This window comes from Cryptomeria japonica, chromosome 5 (genome assembly GCF_030272615.1).
Source record: "Cryptomeria japonica chromosome 5, Sugi_1.0, whole genome shotgun sequence".
NCBI lineage: Eukaryota > Viridiplantae > Streptophyta > Pinopsida > Cupressales > Cupressaceae > Cryptomeria > Cryptomeria japonica.
This window is the reverse complement of record NC_081409.1, coordinates 607,427,950-607,444,329: the sequence shown is the minus strand read 5'-3', so window position 1 is coordinate 607,444,329 and position 16,380 is coordinate 607,427,950.

Genomic DNA, 16,380 nt, shown 5'->3' with positions numbered 1-16,380 from the left:
ATCGCGATGATGAACCGTTAGCTCTAACATGTCCAGTTAGGCATTATTACCCTACACATGCTCCTATTCCCCCCCCCCCCCACTCAATCGAACGCTCGGGGTCATACCTTACCGGCGTCGTCCCTTGAGCGCCCTAAGTGCTCAAAATTGTCAAACTTTGATGGCACCTAAGTCAAAATTTGTGGCACTTGTGAACGTTCCATTTGAACCTATGGGACCACGAGAGGGGTCCCTACGAAAGCCTATCTTGGTTTTTCAAGTTGCCCTATAGTTTTATTAGGGCAGCAAGTTTTTGGTTGGTGAAAAAATATTAGTCTCAGTCAATGGAATGTTGTCGCGTGGCTGATTTCTCATTCTGCCCGTCACAATGATGAACCATTAGCTTTGACATGTCCACTTAGGCATTATTAACCTACACATGCTCCTATTTTTCCCCCCCACTTGATCGAATGCTCAGGGTCATACCCTATCGGTGTCATCCCTTGAGCACCCTAAGTGCTCAAAATTGTCAAACTTTGATGGGACCTAACTCGGAATCCATGGCACCTGCGAACATTTCAATTGAACCTATGGGGCCATGAGAGGGATCCAAGAAGGGATATGAAAGGATATTTTGTAAACAATCAGAAACCTTTAATGATAATCAAGTTGAAGCCTTGAGATTTATGCAATATGGTTCAAGTCCAAAACTGTACCCTAAAGCCACACACTCTTCCCTCTCCCAGCATACATAGAATTTGGAAGGATTTGACGAGAGAGTTTTGATTTTACTTACGTCTTGTGTATTATAATATAGACCAATTTGCCAATGTGACATCTTCATATGAGAGAAAAGCTTCATTTTATCTCAATACAGTTGTACCTATTTCATTATTAGAAAAAATAAATAAGTTCTGCACTAAACTACAATAAATAAATTAGTATCCTCTATATTATGGATTTGAATTGATGTTCTCAATTAGTTATTATTCCTACACCTCACACTCACAAGATTAATAATGAAATGACATTTATGATTCATCAAAGCTAACAAAGTCTAATCAAAGTTCAACTTCAAGATGTATACAACATATCATATTCAACTTCAAGATGCATACAACTTACCATATTCAAGCTCATGCCAACCACCACTTGGATATTGTTATATGTCGATTAAAGTACAATATATGTAATAAAACCATATAGTCTTACAAAAAAGCCATCATAGACCATCTATGTCGATTAAAGTACAATTCATTTGTAACAGGGGCACACTCACAATATGAAGTTGCAAATCCCTGTGGGAAGAATCAAAATAGAAATTTACTAATCTGACTCATACTAATGTCAAAAGCATCAAAGATGCTACTGCTAGAGAACACCATGCTCCATTGTGGAGAGAATATTAGGTGCATTTGATGTCAACATCTAAAAATGAAAGAATGTTATTCAATTGCCAAAATCTAACTGAATTTATTTTATAAACCATTAATGAATAAAAATAGACAAGGTTACCTGAGGGAAAGTTCGATGACCACCTTGACTAGTCAATGTCAAATGTTTGATTCAATAGATCATCTGTCATGACAATTTAATCCACTACAGATGTGTCCTGGCCACATGCATTTAAATCATCTTCATTATAATAAACACAACAAGACCCACAATTTAATCTCATTAATGCACAAAGGAATATGTACCATCACAAAGAGAGGGCCTTGTCAACGACGAATGAGCTAGCATGAACCTGTATTTTTAAGAATTGTTAGTCTACACATAAATTGCATGGATGAACATAAGTGGTGTTGCAAAAAATGTCCCTTCCAATTATGTCGAGTGTACTCGCTATGTGCATGCAAAAACTGTGTTGCCCAAAAAAAAATTCATCAATAGACCTACATTTTGAACACATCCTTAATATACACGTAACAAACTTGAACATTAAGGTTTAATGATCATTGTTTGAAATGAAATGCATGATAAAAAAATAAGGCACCATTAAAGACCTACTACTCAAGTGTGCTTGAAGGGTCACCTCTTTGTTTAAGAGTATCCAGTATTGCTTCATGATCAGTAGTAGTCACTGTCCATTGCTCTTTGGTCTTTGGTTTTGCTTGATGCTTCAACAACTTGACATTTGTAGCTATAATAAGGTGTGAATACATTATAATGGTTTTGTGTCTCTCATAGTCTTCAAATGTAGGTATGCCATTCTTTCTAATCATGTATGTTCACAACGAAGTTCCCACAACAACAACTAAACCTATAGGATATGTGAACCCATCATCATCTGTCACTAGTTGTGTTAGCTTTTGTTTTCCCTATACACATCGTGCGAACCAATATTCTGATCTCTCTTTATTCCCTTGTGGTGCAACAACTGCAAAAGCATGTCCTGGCTATACAAGATCTGATAGACAATCATACTCAAGTGAACTTTCCATGTCATCGTTTGACAAGGATATTGTTTGAGATAAAGGAGTTAGATAGTGGGGAACCCACGTATCAACCCACTCACTTGACTCGCACTGATCCCAACCACACCAAACACAACTCTGACAAAAACAAGCCAACGCTCGAGTCCAAATGGTCCATGTACTTGCATTTGAGCTGAGAAATGAATGCATCTTTGAAGAATCTTTAATTGTTTGACAATCCAATCTATCTCCCATTGTTCCCTCCTCAACCAACCAAAAGAATCTACTCACTACTGAATCAAGAGTACCTCCATGTGACAATGCTGAACTACACCAATCAACAATAGAAAGTGCATCAGAGAAATTTGCACCTGAAAGCCTCAATTGCTCCTTAACTAGAGCTCTCTTCAAACATGCACCTGCTCCATCATGCTCTCCCTTCCCATGGCCTGCCTCAAAAAAACACCAAATATGAGGTATACGCCTCTCCACATGCATTCTACTCAACCAATAAAACATACGAGCATTCTTGAATTTACCCGTATAGTTATCTGACCATATTATATGTTGGTCAATTGCAATATCTTTCTCATGCAAGAACTCAAAAAAATTCTTGAAAGAATGTTGCACATACTCGAAGGAGTGTGATCTATCATCACTCATATAAAAATGATATTCCCTGATTATCTTCCTGTCCTCTTCTATACTATCAGGAGCATGTTTATATGTAATGTGAACAAAAATAGCAATCTGGATTGAATTGTACTACTGAGACTCTACCTCATTCTATGGTTGCAATGTATAGTTCTCTACAAAATCAACCACCAATACAATAGTGCCAATCAGGAAAGAGTTCTTACACATCCTGAACTATTGATCCAACCACTGAGACCTATGGGTGTGCCTTGCATACTTGTAGAAAATATTTTCCTTAAAATCCAAAATAAAATCAGCAATACTCACTTCTCTTGAGACTAATTCACATCTATAACCTTCACCTCCACTCTTCAAATTATATTTCACTATCTCGTATCTTTTTTTGCAATAATAGAATTTCTCTCCATCTTCTTGTTCATACGAATCTTCAATTTGTTTAGCAATGGTATCATCTTTATCATCTTTAGCAATTGAACAAAGAGTTGACATTTCTCAGTCAATGTCTTATTGATAAAATTTTGGTTGAAAATTTATGTAGCCCACAACCGAGTGGTTCTTGTTGACCTCCTTCCTTCAAGATTCACAATAATGTTCTCATCGATTTCAAATAACCATTTTGGGGTTCTTGAAGGTCTTGGATTTGGAATTTGTCTTTCATCCATGAGAGGGTCTTCATTTCTAAAGTAATTAGGTGTTACATATGGTTCACTTGGTGAGGCAATTCCACCTTCAATGTTAAAGTTTTCCACATTTTCACCTCTTATGTCAAAATTTTCCACATGTTGAGCATTTTCATTATCACTTTCAACATTTTCAAAATTTTCAATATTTTCACTTTCAAAATTTACATTTTCATTTTCACTAACTTGTGGCACATTTTCAATTTCAATTTCCTCTTCAGTTGAAATAACATTAGCAATATTTAACATACCTTGTCTTCTCCTCCTATGACATTCCCTATATCTTTCTCTATACACTTCAACTTGGTCATTTGAAAGTTTTCTTTTGTGTTTAGACTTCCGACGACTACTACTTCCCATTTCCCTCCACACATATGCTCCTTCATGATTGACAATGTAAGTTTTCACTTTGAGAATCTCCCAAAAGCACAAATTTGTCTCTAGCTGTCTGAAACCCCGTGATCCTTGACAGAAAACATAGGACCCAGACTATCGGCCGTTGGAATCTATAGAATGGCCCACAAACCCTTTTTTTATTGCTTTTTAGTACTAAAATCGGATATCGGATTTTATTCGATATCCGATTTTTGTACAAAAATATGTGGTCCCCCAAACAAAATTCCCATTGCCGCCATTTATGAACTAAACTACCACTTGGCAGAAATCTGATATCTGATTAAATCGGATATCGGATTTTATTGGTCATATTTTAGAGGGAGAGAGGGATAAAAGGAGAGGGAGAGAGGGAGAAACAGAGAGAGAGAGAGAGAGAGAGAGAGAGAGAGAGAGAGAGAGAGAGAGAGAGAGAGAGAGAGAGAGAGAGAGAGAGAGAGAGAGAGAGAGAGAGAGAGAGAGAGAGAGAGAGAGAGAGAGAGAGAGAGAGAGAGAGAGAGAGAGAAGGAGAGGGAGAGAGGGAGAAAGAGAGAGAGAGAGGAGGAGGGAGAGAGAGAAAGAGGAGAGAGAGAGAGAGAGAGAGAGAGAGAGAGAGAGAGAGAGAGAGAGAGAGAGAGGAGAGAGAGAGAGAGGGAGAGAGAGAGGGAGAGAGAGAGAGCCCTAATGACACCATAGGACCCCTTAAGACACAATATGACCCCTTAGGACACAATATGACCCAAAGCGACCCAATATGGTGTCATTAGGGGTCATATGGTGTCCTAAGAGGTCATAAGGGTTCATGGGACACCATATGACCCCTATGGACACTATATGGCCCCTAACAACACCATAGGACCCCTTAAGACACCAAATCATGTTGTTAGGGGTCATATTGTGTCCTACGACCCCGTAAGACACAATATGACCCCTAACGACATGATTTGGTGTCTTAAGGGGTCCTATGGTGTCGTTAGGGGTCATATGGTGTCTTGTGACACCATAGGACCCCTTAAGACACCAAATCATGTCGTTAGGGGTCATATTTACACCATAGGACCCCTTAAGACATAATCTGACCCCTTAGGACACAATATGACCCAAAGTGACCCAATATGGTGTCATTAGGGGTCATATGGTGTCCTAAGAGGTTATATGACCACGTAAGACACCATATGACCCCTAATGACACCATACGACCCCTTAGGACACCAAATCATGTCATTAGGGGTCATATTGTGTCTTACAGGGTCGTAGGACACAATATGACCCCTAACGACATGATTTGGTGTCTTAAGGGGTCCTATGGTGTTGTTAGGGGTCATATGGTGTCCATAGGGGTCATATGGTGTCCCATGAACCCTTATGACCTCTTAGGACACCATATGGCCCCTAATGACACCATATTGGGTTGCTTTGGGTCATATTATGTCCTAAGGGGTCATATTGTGTCTTAAGGGGTCCTATGGTGTCCCAAGACACCATATGACCCCTAACGACACCATAGGACCCCTTAAGACACCAAATCATAACATTAGGGGTCATATTGGGTCTTACGGGGTCATAGGACATAATATGACCCCTAACAACATGATTTGGTGTTTTAAGGGGTCCTATGGTGTCGTTAAGGGTCATATGGTGTCCCATGAACCCTTATGACCTCTTAGGACACCATATGACCCCTAATGACACCATATTGTTATCTCCTAAGGGGTCCTATGGTGTAAATATGACCCCTAACGACATGATTTGGTGTCTTAAGGGGTCCTATGGTGTCACTAGACACCATATGACCCGTAATGACACCATAGGACCCCTTAAGACACCAAATCATGTCATTAGGGGTCATATTGTGTCTTACGGGGTTGTAGGACATAATATGACCCGTAACGACATGATTTGGTGTCTTAAGGGGTCCGTTGGTGTCGTTAAGGGCCATATGGTGTCCATAGGGGTCATATTGTGTCCCATGAACCCTTATGACCTCTTAGGATACCATATGACCCCTAATGACACCATATTGGGTCGCTTTGGGTCTTAAGGGTTTATATTGTGTCCTAAGGGGTCCTACGGTGTAAATATGACCCCTAACGACATGATTTGGTGTCTGAAGGGGTTGTATGGTGTCACAAGACACCATATGACCCCTAACGACACCATAGGACACCTTCAGACACCAAATCATGTCATTAGCGGTCATATTGTGTCTTACGGGATTGTAGGACACAATATGACCCCTAACGACATGATTTGGTGTCTTAAGGGGTCCTATGGTGTTGTTAGGGGTCATATGGTGTCCATAGGGGTCATATGGTGTGCCATGAACCCTTATGACCTCTTAGGACACCATATGACCCCTAATGACACCATATTGTTGTGTTGTAAGGGGTCATATTGTGTCCTAAGGGGTCATATTGTGTCTTAAGGGGTCCTATGGTGTCCCAAGACACCATATGACCCCTATGGACACCATATGACCCCTAACAACACCAAAGGACCCCTTAAGACACCAAATCATAACATTAGGGGTCATATTGTGTCTTACGGGGTCGTAGGACACAATATGACCCCTAAAAATATGATTTGGTGTCTTAAGGGGTCCTATGGTGTCGTTAGGGGTCATATGGTGTCCATAGGGGTCATATGGTGTCCCATGAACCCTTATGACCTCTTAGGACACCATATGACCCCTAATGACACCATATTGTTGTGTCCTAAGGGGTCATATTGTGTCTTAAGGGGTCCTATGGTGTAAATATGACCCCTAACGACATGATTTAGTGTCTTAAGTTGTCCTATGGTGTCACAAGACACCATATGACCCCTAACGACACCATAGGACCCCTTAAGACACCAAATCATGTCGTTAGGGGTTATATTGTGTCCTACGACCTCGTAAGACACAATATTGTCGTTAGGGGTCATATTGTGTCTTACAGGGTCGTAGGACACAATATGACCCCTAACGACATGATTTGGTGTCATAAGGGGTCCGATGGTGTTGTTAGGGGTCATTTGGTGTCCTATGAACCCTTATGACCTCTTAGGACACCATATGACCCCTAATGACACCATATTGGGTTGCTTTGGGTCATATTATGTCCTAAGGGGTCCTATGGTGTCCCAAGACACCATATGACCCCTACGGACACCATATGACCCCTAATGACACCATAAGACCCCTTAAGACACCAAATCATGTCGTTAGGGCTCATATGGTGTCCTAAGGGGTCATAGACCACAATATGACCCCTTAGGACACAATATAACCCAAAGCAACCCAATATGGTGTCATTAGGGGTCATATGGTGTCCTAAGAGGTCATAAGGGTTCATGGGATGCCATATCACAAAACTATCATTAGGGGTCATAGTTATGGGTTGTAAGACACAATATGACCCCTAACGACATGGTTTGGTGTCTTAAGGGGTCCTATTATGTCCCAAGACACCATATGACCCCTAACGACACCATAGGACCCCTTAAGACACTAAATTGTGTCATTAGGGGTCATATGGTCTCTCTCTCTCTCTCTCCCTCTTCTTATCTCTCTCTCTCTATCCCTCTCTCTCTCTCTCCTTCCTTCTCTCTCTCTCTCTCTCTCTATATATATATATATATCCATTTTTATCCGATATCCAATTTTTGTACTCAAATCGGCTTGGGAATGCTTTGATATTAGGCTTGGAAGTGACAAGCCTAGAAAGTCAACTGAAAAAATTTGTTTTTCAATATTCCTTGATTTTCCAAACTTTACACTGGTGGCTGACAACTTTTTTTGTAGCCAAAATTGATAAAACAAAAAGGGTTTTTTAAGGACGTTCCCACCTTTCCAACAATATAAGGCTTGTCTGATTTCGACTTTAGTAAATAATTATTATTTATTTTCTAATTGAATTCTGACAATAGTCCTGATTGATATACTGATTGAAAAACACTCATAACTTTCAAACGGTATAACATTTTTTGAAACCAAAACATGCGTCACATCCTATGCTTCATCTACTATAGGGAAAAATTTAAAAAAATTAAATTTCATAAGGTTTTGACCAAGTTAAGGTTGTCAGACGTAGGAGTTTCCGAATTTTTGAAAAGCTGTAGTAAAAAAATCATAAATACTTATTTAATTCATAAAAATTTAAAACAAAATATGTGTCACATCCGGACATGAGTCTAATACTTATATTATAAATATTATAAAAAAATATTAAGATTTGATTGTGATTAGGGTGGTCAGACATATGTCTACTTCTTATTTTTTTCCTGAAATTTTAGTACCACTACATTGAAATTTGAAATTTTCATCAAATAGGATTTTTTTTTTCCAAAAAACAACTAGTAGCTTAGAAACTACATTCAATTTTCTATATATTCTCTTCTTACATATTTTAAAAATAATGTTCAAAACTTATTCAAATTTTCATGTCAAGTTGCATAGCTCTGTTTTTTCTGAAATTTCATTGCCACTTAAGGGCCTATTTTGGCACACCATGATCCTACACATACCCAACTATAGTGACAGGATCAATTAAATTAAATTAAATTAATTTTGGGAAGAATATAGGATAACATAATTAAATCAATTAATTATTTAGTAAGGTTAAATTAATGAAAATAATTAATTTAAGCGTCTATATTTTGAGCCTCTTTTACACAGCAAAAAAATTGGTGATGGGTTAAAGATAGAAAAATGATGCCCCAATGTGAAGACGCGGGTGGCATATGCCCCCTCAAGAATTTAGCTGAGAAAATTAATAAAATTTATGGGGAAACTCTCGAAAAAGAAGAAAATGATGAGGATGGGAAAGAGAAAAAAGGGAGGGAATAAAATTAAAAGCGAAAAAAGGGAAAGAAGGAAGATGGAAGAAGGGTGAGAAAACAAGGCCATGGGGGACTTATATAAGCCACACAAGGCCTAAGGAAGGGTCATTGTCACATACACCTTTAGAATACTTGGAGAGCACAAAGCCCTAGGAGAAAGATGGATCGAATCCCACATCACGAGCACCGTGCAGAGAGTTCGATGATACCAATGACCGATCAAGTATGGCCCATCAGTAGTTACCTTGATCCCACTTTGTGATTTCATAGATTTAGGAATTTATTAGGGTCAGAAATGAGGCAAGAAAATTGTTGGGGCATAGACGTAGATCATCTTTTCGACATCTGCATGGGGGGAACAACTTCTCCATAAGTGGTTAACATTTGTGCATACATTGTTTTGGGGAGAAAGGGTAGAATGGGGGGCATGACATTTGTGCCACGGGTTCAACATCTCTACTGTAGGGGATCAACGTCTCTACCGAGGAGGCTAGGAAAGGGAAAAATGGGGGATGGAAAAAGGATGAAAGGGGGCCATGGACTCACATACATTCCCTAGGGGTAGCATAAGATAGGAATAAGGTAGAATAGTGTAGAATAGGTTAGAATAAGAAAGCTAATGAGATGAATTGGTTGGTTGAAGGAGGATGCAGGCCTCTCACATCATGAGAGAATTGGCCTTTGATTATGAGACTATACAGATGACTTAGGACAGACGAGAGGGAGATTTTGAGCGCAGTGGGACAAGGGTTTATGGGGAGGTAGCAATAGATCAAAGCACACACTGCGATGATAATGACAATAGTGGATCATTGGGATAGCCGAACTTGCACATTTCACCTACCTACCAAGGAGGCTACTATCACCTTGTTAGATGTCTGGAGGATCTTGAACATCCCCATCAAAGGCATGATCCCATAGTACCGGATAGATGGAGGAGACTACTAACTTTGTCAGGTGAGCGAGTATGATGCATTATTATTTGAGGGTACACGGATGCACCTTGGGCGGGCCATATCTATCAATTAGTACTATTCATATGCGGCTTGATCAGAAATCATGTGATGCCAGACCTGAGCGGGAATGAATTATCCATTGGATAGGCCTACTATGTGTACTATATGGTGGAGGATTGTGTCCCTATGCATGGGGAGCAGTTATGCTCATGTAGCTCTTCCATGATATTCATCTTTGTGTCTACTAGGGTTATAGGAGCCTCAACATAGGGGTTAACTTGTTGCACATATGGGCTTGGGAGCACATTTCAATGGCAAGGCCAGTGAGTGTTAAAAATAGGAGGTGTAGGTTCCCTTATCTTGATAGGTACAGGGGACCGCTGCACTACACCAAGATGGCAGCCCTATGGTTTCGTTAGAGGGTTATAGATGAGATGGTGGTCTTCAACTGGAAATGCTTCTTGGATAGTGAGAGATGGAAGGGAGACTGGCACCTCATGTGGGTGGAGTCACAATTTTAGTTGTTCAAGAGGACTATCTATGTCATTGAGCAGTATGTGACATGTAGAGTTATGAGGCAGTTGAGATAGGTCTAAGACATTGTCGGGCATGAGCATCCATATCCACAAATTACATAGGACACAAGGATTAGGGGATAGGCGGTGGGACCTTTGAAGGTCCAGGTCAGCTAGGATGTTGTTGAGAGGATCACTTGGGATGAGCGAGGGATGATATGGGATGCACAAGAGCTTACACCTACTATTGGGAGGCTCTTCGACTAGTGAGTATTAGCATACCAAGCATCTGGGAGGGGGACAAGCTATGACCCTCAGTGGATGAGGTGGTAGGGAGAGAGGAGGATGAACCTGCAGACAGAGTAGCAACAAGAGGAGGAGGATAGTGAGCTAGGGGGCAAAGAAAGGTTTTGTGGAGGAGGAGGGGGAGATAATAGGTGCCTCGAGTATAGGTACCCCTATAGGTGCAGCCGCTAGTAGTATAGATTAGTGGGGTTTCTGCGAAGGATGAGGGAGGGGGAGGAGCTCCCTCGATGGTTACTCTTCTACTATGGGTGGTTATATTCCAATCATTTGAGGGTGTGGCTCCTTGAGTGACTATTTTGGCTTGAGAGGTCTACCTCGATGATTATGGGGAAGGTACACCTTGGATGGTAACTCTGGGTCTATGAGGGGTAGGAGGGGGATCAACTCCTCAGATTGTGGTGGTATTAACATGGGTATCAATGAGTTCTATGCAACCCACCAAGGAGTCAAACCCAGAGACATAAATAGTGTAGTCATAATTTACATTATGAGATGATGAGGCCTTATCCTTACCATGTTTAGGGAATGGATCTTGGTATATTTTTAATTTATCCTTGGAATTACTAGGTTTAGCACCTTCTACTCCAATGTCTCCCTTACCAATAAGGTCTTGAATGTAGTTCTTGATTTTCATAGACTTTCATGTATCACGACCATTGACATGGTGATAATAACAATATTCAGTCTCATTGTACCACTGGGTTTTAGGTTGATTAGGGTCAAAAGTAGGGGTTATGAGAAAGAGAACTGTGCCAGCCTAGTCAAGCTTCTGGAAGATGACCTCTATAGGCTCATCAAGCAGGGTGTACTCACTTTGGGATTGGTTGTTGAAATGGGGAGGTCGATCTTAGATGGAAGGATTGTTGCAGGGTTGCCATTGATTTGATTGATTGCAAGGATTGGATTGATTCGACAATTGTTTGGACACGCTTCATGTCAATGACTCCATCATTGACCACCTTCTTGTTCTTAGACCAAAACTTTGGATTGTCATTGTAAAATAAATATTGGTTAGTTTTTTGATAGTGTTTTAGTGTTCCTTCTCCCAAAAGAACACATTCCAAGGGTAGACCCTTTTTGGATATCTCATCAAAGGTAATCAAGCATTGACAAGTAACCTATTTAGATAATTTCGGTATGAAGTTACACTAGAATAGCTCAACATGATGAGGTTCTGATATGTTCTGAGAGAACTTCTTGATGAGATGTCACCATCTTTGGAGAAATTTGGTGAAAGTTTCTCTAGGCCTTTGCTTTGTATTGCATAGGTCCATCATAAAAGAATCATTCTCAATATTATAGGAATAGGGAGACACAAATTTTTCTACTAGGTCTGAGAATGATGTGATGGAGCAAAGGGGTAGGGCATAAAACCAAGCAAGGGTATCTCCGGAAAGACTTTTTGGAAAAAGCCTTCATGACACAAAATGTGAAACTCACGGACATGGTATCTAGGATCACCCTTGCCTTTGAATTTTTCAAATTTAGGCATTTAAAACCCAGTTCTCTAGGGAGCGACAGAAATGGATGGGTCATAGGGACAAGGACATATTTCCTCAAAGGTGTAAGGTCTCTTGCTTGTTCCACTCTTAAAGTTTTTTATAAGGTCCTTCTTGTCCTTAATTTCTTTTATAAGATTAGGTTGTTGATTGGGGACATTAGAGACATAGTGACCTATGTTTAATCTTGGGATTTTATGAGATGAGGATGGAATACCACCACCATGAATGTATTTATATGAGGAAATGAAAGGTCGCGAAGGGACGATAGCTTGTGATGTAACAGAAGGGTGCGGGGTGATTTGAGGATGTGACCCACAGATAGTGCTAATGGTAGGAAAGATTATGTTGATATAATTGAGAGAATTATAGAGAGGGGTAGTCAACCTAGGAAGTTGGGACATGCTTAGATTGGATGTGATTTGAGATACAAAAATAGAAGGTACGAAAATCAAAGGTACATAAGCTGGAGGGACAAAAGTTGGAGGTGCGTAAATCACTAGTGTGGATGTCCTAGGTGGCAGATGGAGGATGGTGTTAATGTCAATTTGGTCCATGAGTTCACCTTACGAAGGTCTATGAAGGATAGACCAGTCAAATCCTGAGGGTAATTGTGCCCCTTGAGCAATGAGATGAGCTACAAGCCCTTTAGCATTATGTTTGAATAATTTCTCCATCATGTCTTGATTGTAAGGGTCAATGAGAAACAATTGGACACATGGATAAAGGTCAGGTTAGTCAACAAGTTATTCCTCTTGATGTGGCAGATCTTGATTGTAGAGGATACTAGTATCGGACATTCCATAGTCTTTAGCTACCATTTTCACCTTTTGAGTGAAAGTCAATACCATGCACAAATAACCTTAGAGATGATTTGGAAGAAAGTTTATGAATTAGAAATATTTGATTGGATGAGGATCAGTTTGGGTGGTCCTTGGATTGGAATATGATTGATATGATTGGAATTACACCTTAGTCCTTGGATTAGGTTTTGGAGTGAGAGATTGAGATGTTAACCATAAACTAGGTGACAACCAAGCCAGGTAAATTTTATACCCTATGATAGTGATCAAGTCCTCTCCTACTTAGGGTAGACTAATGTCCCTAAGAGAAATAAGACAAAAGAGAAGGGTTTGGATCAACCCACAGTGATTTGGAAAAGGTACTTGGGGGAGATTCTTTCCCAAGCAAAAAAGCTAATTGATTGATTGATTAAGGATGAGGGTCTAAATAAAACTTTGTCAAGGAATTAACCTTAGGATGAGATTGATTGATTATATTTTGAATGATTGATTGGTTTGATCTTTGGATGATAGGATTTTGATTGATTGGATTCAAAGTTGGATTTTTTGACTGGGGGTGCTAAGTCCTTGAAAACAAAAGGATGGAAAACAACAAGAGTGATGATAATAATTATGGAAGAAATAGGACAAGGTTACTCTAGATCGAAGATGACTCAATTTGTGACTAGTTGAGAGGTAAAATAAGTCAAATTGATATGACCGCCCCTATTTATGGATTGTGAAAGGCCTAACCTCTATTGAAAATCACACTCCCTTAGAGACTCCTCATCAAACTCGTTGTTGCGACCACAAAGGTAATCACAGAAGCGATGCAAGAAGGATCTATGTTTTAGTTTAAGAGTTTGCGAATGATATATAGGAACTTGTTACACTTGAGGGTTTGTTTCAAACTAGGCTCCTTCTTCTCGACTTGACATCGAATTGACCTTATGGATGTTTGGTTGACATGGGCATGAAGGGAATTATGAAATTCTAACCGAAAGTTGGTCAAAGTGGGAAGGTGTGTAAAATAATGGAAAATGTTTGTGAAATGGGGGATTGTTGACTACTCTTGGCAAGAGCACATCAAGCAAAGTATACCTACTGGCCAAGTGAAAAACTTGATGATAAGCATGAAAGTGATGGGGACTAGATTAGCCCAAACAAATTTTACTGGTTTTGAGAAAATGAAGACACACTTTAAGACATACAACCTAAGGCCGAAAAGTGGAAACCATTCAATATGCCTCTCACACAAGATATACCTCAAACAAGAGGACAAATAGAGATTTTGGTGGCAATGGCTCACCCTTACAGTGCACTCACTTCTTAAGCATACAAGATTGTCTTACTCCAAAGATATGAGGATCCATTATATGGGGAATTCTTGTCTCATCTTGAGTGGGTACATGAGAGGTATTTTTAGGGTATGATCTGCATCCCCTACACTATGAATGTGGTATTTTGGGCTACTATAACAAGGTTCTTAGTGTAATTTCCAAGGGATCACCGATCCAATGACAGATTCTTGAAGAAAGCCACTTAAGACTCTAACTGAGCTTATCGATGTAGAGAATGCCATCACATAAATCAAATTCACTTAGTACTTTAGTCACGTGGCCAACTTATTTATAGAGTGGCTCAAAAAAACTCGCTTGAGATCATGTCGAGAGAGTTGATATCCCTGACGTGTCCCAATTCAAAGTACTCTGGTCGGGTGATGAAATCCCCAATCAAGAATACCTCTCACTACATAATAAAATACAGGTGTTGTTGATTGCTCTTTCTCTTACACCCAAGATCCACGAAGGCAATGGGAGAGGATACTCAAGCGCAATGGTGGGTCCACCCAAACATGTGTGCAAGCCCACAAGACATGGAATACACTTGTTAATTTTAGTCCCACATGCAAGGTTCTCTAATCTAATTTGGAAAAAAAGAAACTAAACTAGTGATAAAGATTTATTCTTTAACAAGCAGGGCTGCAAAAATAGTCAGTAGTTTCAAAATGTGGTCTTGGACTAACGAGAAATACTTGCAAAAACTAAAATTGTGATTAGTAATAAAACGCTTCTTAAGTTACAATGTAGACATTAAACCATAGGCTTAGATGTCGCAACGCCTGTGCAGACGTTGAAATGTCTACGTAGACACTGAAACAGTCTACCCACACACTACCAAAACAGAAAGTGGGAAAACATAATTTTTTTTTGAAATTTGAATTTTAAACTACTGATGTGAAGATGTCAGACCTAAGAGCAGACATTAAACATCTACGCAAACATCAAAAAATAAAATGCAAAAAAAAGTTAGCCAGAAATTTAAAATTTTGAAATTTGAAATTTGAATTTAGGCAGTATTTTCTGGGTCTGATGCAGATGTTGAACAGGAGCGCATACGTCGAACCGGAGTGCATACATCGAACTAGAGTGCAGATGTCGACTATTTGCGCAGATGCTAAAAAATCAAAAGGCTCAAGAAACTAACTTTTTGCCTAAAATATTTAACTAATTTGCAGTAAACATAAAGTAAATAACTAGCCTAGGATTGTTTTTTAATTCTTTTTAGACCCTCTTTAGATGTCTTTGTTCTTTTTAGATTGTAAAAATAAAAAATAAAAGATCTAAAACCAAGTATCAAAAGACACTATGCACAGGTGTCAAAGCAACACACAGACATTGAAGGACAACAACTTACAAAAAGGCATTTCATTAAATTTGAATTCTGTGTGGAGGCATCAATCTAGAACGTAGACATTGAAACAACCAAGTGTAGGTGTTGACTTGTAGGTGTAGACGTTGAAGAGGAACCTACAAACTCACAAACTAAAATTTTTAAATTAGTACTAGGGACATGGGTCCCACCAGACGTGCCAAAATGAAGAGGGTGAAAAATCACAAGGAGATGCAATGGTTAGTAATCAAATAAAGCATTAAAAACATAAAACTGTTAGATATTTCAAATAACCGGAGGACAACTGAGAGGGGGGTTGAATCAGTTGCCAATAGATTACCGAAACATTAGGCAATTAAAACTTTAACTTTGGAAAACATAAGATCAATACTGGAATACATAAACCAATTACCAAAACATAAGATATACCAATTAAGCACAAGCAACAATTAGAGAATAGATACCATCCACATGACACCAAGATTTGTACATAGAAAACCGGATAAAGGGAAAAAATATGGTGGGAAGCCTACCCACAGTCAAATAATACTTCTGTAGTAAGTATGTGATTACAAATTGAGGGGCCTGCACTTGTAGGAAGGCCAACAACCTAGAGCACACTGCTCATTACAAAAGCAGACTCACTAACTACATAGAAATCCAAACTACAATCCAGAAGGAAGAATGAACTGTAATAATAGCCTCTATTATGCTTGAATATAG